This window comes from Anastrepha ludens, chromosome 3 (assembly GCF_028408465.1).
Source record: "Anastrepha ludens isolate Willacy chromosome 3, idAnaLude1.1, whole genome shotgun sequence".
NCBI classification, from domain to species: Eukaryota; Metazoa; Arthropoda; class Insecta; order Diptera; family Tephritidae; genus Anastrepha; species Anastrepha ludens.
This window is the reverse complement of record NC_071499.1, coordinates 51,501,345-51,508,487: the sequence shown is the minus strand read 5'-3', so window position 1 is coordinate 51,508,487 and position 7,143 is coordinate 51,501,345. Positions and strand designations below refer to the sequence as shown.

Here is a 7,143-nt window from a genome sequence, read left to right as displayed (position 1 = left end):
CAACAAGAGCGTGCACGCCTTCGCATGTTGTTACAATATCTATGGCACTCTTTGCTTATGTTGCTGTGCTGCTATTCCTCGAAAGACGTGACTGTTCTGCGAGTTATGAAAAGTGCAGTTCACATGCGCACATACGAGCACACATACATACAGGCGGAGGGCGAGCGCGAGTCCGCTCTAGCAATTGCGTTGCACACGCAGCAAGTGCAGCAAATGCTCTTTAGTTGTGTGGCAAGTACGCGCACAGCAATAGCGAATGCCGCCTCCTCACGTTTTCTCCAGCGCACAATTGCCAGTTAGGCGCAGCAGCATGCGGTTGCACTCAACTCCACCCGCCTGCGAGTGCGATGTTCTTCTCCTGCAACTTGAAGGCTACACCCACCTGCGTCGACGGCGCATGCGCAGTGCGCACCCAGTTTGGCCACATACATCCTTGTGTGTGTGTGTGTTTGAATGATTATATGTGGCATGCTTGCACATAGATACAAGTATTGTGTTGCCAGCTTGTTGCCGCGCTGCGGCATATCATCCGCTTGCAGCACCTTGCCATCAGCCGGCCAGCGCATGTTGTCGCCGCTGTGCGCGCTCATGTTGCACGCAGAGCACGCATTTTCAGCGTGAAATGCAATTTTATGCGCCAAAGGAATTTCGATTGCGCTGCGCATGCGCTCGTTCACGCCAAATGTACGTTGCTAGTTGGTGTTCTGGGTAATCATTTCGTTGAAAAGCTTACAGCGTTGTCGAAAATCGGTGTAAATGTTGCACGTATCAGCTGGCATCTACTTTCATATATATGCGCATTCACCTATGCAGCCATCGTTGCTTGTGGCGTGCGTATGAGTGTGTGGCGGGTGGTGCTGCGCGCAACGCACGCTCACGCAAATCACGCATCTTCTTCCAATCTCAGCAATTTTCAACCGCCAACTTTTATTGCTGGTCTATTATGATCGTTTTTGTAGTTGTTTTTCGTTTCTTTGCACATTTGCCACAGTCCGTGAACTCTGAGGCCACAGCAAATTGTTGCAGCGCAACGTTGCCCAACTCATTTTATGTCGACAACTCGTTGGATTTGTTGTTTACGCTGGTTTGTTATGCTTTTTCTTCAGGCTTGTTGTTGTTGCTATTTTATTTTGCAGTCACTTTTTTTCTTTCAATTTTTCTTGCCACTCTTGCTGCTTTCATTGCCATTCGCATTGTGCACAACTAATGAGGCGTCGGTGGGCACCACTTAGCTCGACATACGCACACACACCCATATAACACCACCACCGCCACATTTACCCAGTTAGAAATAACTTCACTGCATTCTTCGTAAAATAGAAGTCATTTGCGATTTTCGTTTGCCTTTTTAAGGTTAATTCATTCACAATTTGTGGCGCTCTCAAGTGGAATTAGCCTTATAAGTCGCAGATGATTTAATTCCACGAAAACTTTGCGGTTCGCTGGTTGGAACACTCCTTTCCCTCACCAGTTCTAACGCAATTTCACGAATATTAGGTAGTTTTTGGATATTTTTTTATGTTAGGATGGTTCACTTTCGACGCCATAGCTGAATGAGTTGTTGAGTGACTACCATTCGGAATTCGGAGAGAACGCAGGTTAGAATCTCCGTGAAACACCAAAAATGAAGAAAAAGTTTTTTCTAATAGCGGCCGCCCTTCGGCAAACCTCCGAGTGTATTTCTGCCGTGAAAAAGCTCCTCGTAAAAAACTATTTGCCGTACGGGGCCAGCTTAAAACTGTAGGTTCCACTGTAGGTGGAACAACATGAAGGCCAAAAATTACTCGAAATTGTGGTAGAGAGCAGATATATGAGGTCGAAATACAAAATTAGGCTCCGCAGATCAAAGTACCGCTGGGACTAAATGATATTTGGTATACCAGCAATACTCTCTCTCTAATCCCTTACACTCGGTATATTTTCAGACCCGCTGACAAAAGCCAAGAGATCGTTGGTAGCTGAGCTACCCAAAGCTATAGAGCAGGCTTCGCTACCATTAAAATACAAAACTTTCTGCAGATATCTATCTTTCTCAGGTTTGTTTTCCTTGTTCCACAATTAGCGTCAGATCGGCAATGCGGCGTTTATATTGAGCACGAATTAGCTGATCCTGCATTCCATTAATTCGTAGAAGAAATTCTCTCTTCCTCATTATAATTATGATAGTAATTGCCGCCGTGTTCAAAGTTATTTTATAACCGGAACTGCACAGAGGCTGTATAAGGCTTCGTCTGGTGTGCTGTAGGTGATTTGAGTTTCATTGCTTTACGAGTACCCAGACTGTTGTTGCTGCCTACAATGGAGCCGCGGCAAAGAAATGCATAAGTGAATGTTGAAAGTGTATGAGGACTTTTCGCCATCAATTAGGACAGCGTAAAAATGGGTTGCTGAACTCAAATGTGGTCGTACTAGCAATCCACGTCAAGGAAGTCCAAAAACAGCAACGCAGCAACAACACTAGAAATCGTAGATAAAATATAGGAACTCGTATTGGAAAGTCGTGAAGTGACCACAAGACATTTAGTAGAAGCCCTAGGCATCTTATTGGGCAGTGTAAGCAAAATTTTGGCTGTGGTATTGGGTTTCAGAAAGCTGTGTGCCGCATTCGCTAACAATGGAACTCAAAAACACATATGAATGCGACTTTCTCAGCAACATTTAGAGCGTTTTCGAAAGTATAAAGTGAATATTGAGCATCGATTCATTACTATGGATGAGACCTGGGTGCATCATAATGACCCTAAATCAAAATTACAGGCTAAAGAGACTGGTGTGAAACTGGTTCTTCCGCTACAAAACGAGTTCGTGTCCAGAAACCGGCCATAAAAGTGTTAGCAACAGTTTTGTGGAATGCGAAAGGATTGTGTGGATTGTGGATTACTTGCAAATAGGTGAAATAATAAATTCTGAATATTACAGTAACCATTTAGACCAGCTGAAGGAAAAAATTCGTGACAAAAGACCCGGTTTGTAAAATAAAAAAATAACAGTCTAACGGTTAGACGGGATAGAAGTGAAACCTTCCGTAAAACAAACTGAGAGAGAATGAGACGAAAGCAGCATTAGGGGCGGGATAATTATAGGTTCATTATAATATTGCTATAAAGTTCATATTTTATTTTCTTCATTTTATTATTATTCATCCTCAATGTTTTCAATTTCAACAAATGATACGAGCGGCTTATGATAGATAAAATATGATACAAATGCTTTGGTCTCGATGTTGTCAAAAAAAAATACCCAAACGGACCGAAGAAACAGACTTACAAATTTCTTCCATTTTCGTCTACTTGTATTCATATAAAAATTTATGTCTCTTCCCACCAAAGCTAAATATATTAGTATATTTCTTCTTGTATTTATTCAAGGCCGAAATCCCGGCGGTACTGCAATACCGGGGCAACCCGTGGCAGAGGTGGAGCAAGCCCCTAAAACACTCCGTCCATTTCCAAAAATCATTTTAACATTTGTTGTCCTCCGAGGGAGGATCTATCAGATGTTAAGATGATAAGAACAGATACCACACTACCTAGTCAATAGATTTTCTAATAAACCTTTTGAGAATTACACGCTCACAAAAATTATTTATATCAACATATAATATAACGCTTCGTAACTAAATAATTTTTAGGCCAGCGACGACAGCATGGCGCGGTAGCCGAGCGACTAGCAATGTGAGCTTCCTATCCAAAATCCTTGGTTCGAATCACAAGAAAAAATAAAAGTTATTTTTATTTAGTTCGTCGCTACGTTTATATCAACATATAATATAACGCTTCGTAGCCAAGAGGGTCCCTTTTTCGTTTCACTTTTCCTCAAATCACTCCCAACGATTCTAAAGAAGTTTTCACTTCAAAAATAAAAAAAAGTGCGTGTACACATAACAGAAGTGAAACTTTCAAGGTAGACAAAGAAAGAGAGAGAGACCCGAGAGAGAGGGAGAGAGAGAGAGACCCGAGAAAGAGTGAGCGAGAGAGTGAGAGAGAGACCCGATAAAGAGTGAGAGAGTGTGAGAGAGAGAGAGAAATAATATATACCTAAATAAATTCACAATATTTGCTGAGAATACAAATAGACAAAATTGACAAAAAAAATCCGTTCATTTAATATTTACGTCGTCACTCACCACATTTTACAACATTTTTAGAAAATTTAATAGGACTAATTAAATATATGAAATATTCTACAATATTTAATTATTATTTACATTGTTATCGTTAGATGCTTCAACAAGTACTAATGTTACGATTGGTTTATGACAACTAAAATATGTTATATGTGTCTTTGATTGTACATTATCGATATTACGAGAAAAAAGTGCATCTATTGTAGATTAGTAGTCGATTCATTTATATTATTATTTACATGTAGACCAAATGTGTCGCGTAGAAAATTTGTTAATTCTACTGCATCATTAGATGCAAAATTAACATTAAAATCACCCCCGAGGATTAGGGGCATCTTATCTTCTCCTTTACTGCGAGCACCAAGAGCATTAGCACCCACGTGACTGTAGACTAATAATGTGCGGTGTATAAAATATAAGAGTAGATCGTCTATTTTTTGGTTCGGTGATATGTAAATAGCCGCAAGATTAATGACTTGTCCACTTAGTGTTTGACACTCTGCAATACAAATATCACCAACTGGTTTTACTGTTGATGAATATAATTGAGATTTCATGGCAGTAGTTTCTATCTTTGGCGTGACAATATTTACAGTATTATATTGATTTTGGTATACTGGCACTCCTCCTGCTCGAGCATTCGGCCGTTTAAATTTGATAACGCAGTTGAAGTTGGGTACGCTGACATCTTCGTCATCACGCAACCACGTTTCTGATAGCATTATTATATTGGATTTGCGTACAACAGCATCAATTAGATACTATAGTAATATGGCGTTAGTGCTGTACGCTTACGCGTCACTCTCTTTCTCTCTCTGTTATATTCTAACGCCTTGTATATAGTGTATGCATGGTTCTCTCTTACTCCTCCGAGTAACGTCGTGTGACTTAGACTAGAGCCTTAGCGTAGGAGTGGGAGAAAAGACGAAGGACCGCACAAAAGGGAGACGTGAATAGCCTAAAGTGTATCTAAGATATATATAAGGTATAGCTCTCTCTCTTTCTCTGTTTTTCCTCTACGTTATATCTTTTTTCTCTCTCGCGGAACGAAAATGCCCAAAACGTTGCATGTCCTTGAAATTTTACTCTCCATTCTCGCTCGTCCATCGACGCCTAAGAAGTTTCACTTCAAAAAAATCCTTTTCTTCAGGACAATGCACCGTGTCACAAGAGCATTGTGACAATGACCAAAATCCATGAATTAAAGTGCGAATTGTTGGAGCATCTTTTAGATTCATCAGATTTTGCATCCAGCGACTTCTCTCTGTTTCCAGATCTAAAAACATCCACGCAAGGCAAACGTTTTTCATCAAATGGTGAGGTCATAACAGCTGTGGAAGCGTAATTTACGGTCTGTCCAGATTCTCTCCTCAGGGTTGGAATTTATAAAGTGGAATCTCGTTTGAATAAGTGTATTGAAGTTCAAGGATACTATACTGAATAATATAGTGTATTCCAAACCGTAAAATTGTATTCTTCTTATCGCACCGCAAGAATTATACAACAGCCCAGTAGGAGGCAGTGCCGAGAAAAAAATTTGATTCAGTGCCATTTTCTCAACTCACTTTTATGCCCATTAATGCTCAATTAAAAGCTGCTGAATCAAATTGTATGCTCCTAAATGCTTGTTTAACTCTTGGGTAGATATACTCTAGAGGTTTGATGAGCAACCGGCCCTTAAACTGCGATGCGAGTTCGATAGCGATTGAGTTGATTGATTGAATGATTTCCGTAAAATCTCTAAAGTGGTTGAAATGGAGTTTCCATTTTCAAAAGATCGCCTTGTGAAATTCTTGAATATTTTTTATAAATACTTTAATTCTACTTTCTTTGTGTTTAAGGCCGAACAACCTTAAAATATATCTACTTCTTATATATAAAAATAAATGTTTGCCTGTATGTTATCGATGAACTCGAAAACTACTGCACCGATTATAATAAAAATTGGTTTATTATTTTTATTTAATTTATTTATTTATTGTCTTTGAATGGATACATTCTTACAGACTATATTAAGCTAAGAAAAGAATGATTTAAGATGATTGACTAAGATGCTATACGGCGATGTAAAATCAGCACCAGAAGAATTGAAAAACATATTTAAATCTGCACATGCCCTAGGAATCGGAGCATTCACCCCATAGTTGGTTCGCGAGAAGCCAATTTTAAAGGTTTCGTACTGTTGGAGCCTCATATTGGGTATATTAAATTGAATTTTACTTAAAAGGGAAGGACAATCAATAGATCCAGAAATGATACGAATGATAAATGAGCACGATAGAATAGTTCGTCTGCTATCAAGTGGTTTTAAGTCAATCAATAAGCATCGAGAGCGGTACGATGGTACAGGTTCAGAAAAGTTTAAAGATCGAAGCGCAAAACGAAGAAAGACTTTCAGAACTCTCTCAATCCGATTAGACAGACCTATTTGGTACGGTCTCCAAATAACAGCGGCATACTCTAATCTTGATCTAACAAAAGCACAATACAATGTTTTGAGAGTGTGTGGGTTGGTAAATGCAGAACAATTTCGGCGTACGAATGCTAGCATCGCATATGATCGTCTTATGGCGTGGTTAACATGGCTAGTGAAATTTAGCTTAGAGTCGAATATAACGTCAAGTCTTTAATTTGCTCAACGGATTGCAAAGGTAAGCCAGCAATACTATACGAAGTATGCAAAGTATTGTTTGATTTAGCATATTTTACGTGAAAGCATGTGCTTATATTTAGTGACAAACGGTTTAAATAGCACCAGTTTCGGACATTGTGTAAGTCGGTTTGCAACTTTTCAGAGTCAGTAACACTGTTAATCACCGCAAATATTTTAAGATCATCAGCATACAACAAGTGTTCAGCATACGAAAAGGAAGAACCAATATCGTTAATAAAGAGAATAAAGGGAAGGGGTCCTAGAAAAATTCCCTGTGGGACACCAAAGGACGCAATAAATGTATTTTCAACGGCTACAACGCAGTGCCTGTTGGACAAATATGATTTGATCCACGACAAAAACG

At 39.5% G+C, this 7,143-nt stretch overlaps 1 non-coding gene across 1 annotated transcript; it reads right to left on the bottom strand.

Moving 5' to 3' along the window:
- Positions 1-3,359: 3,359 nt before the first annotated feature.
- On the bottom strand, positions 3,360-3,553 carry LOC128859456 (U2 spliceosomal RNA). The gene has a single exon (XR_008454167.1). It is a non-coding gene; the product is annotated as a U2 spliceosomal RNA (small nuclear RNA).
- Positions 3,554-7,143: the final 3,590 nt, after the last annotated feature.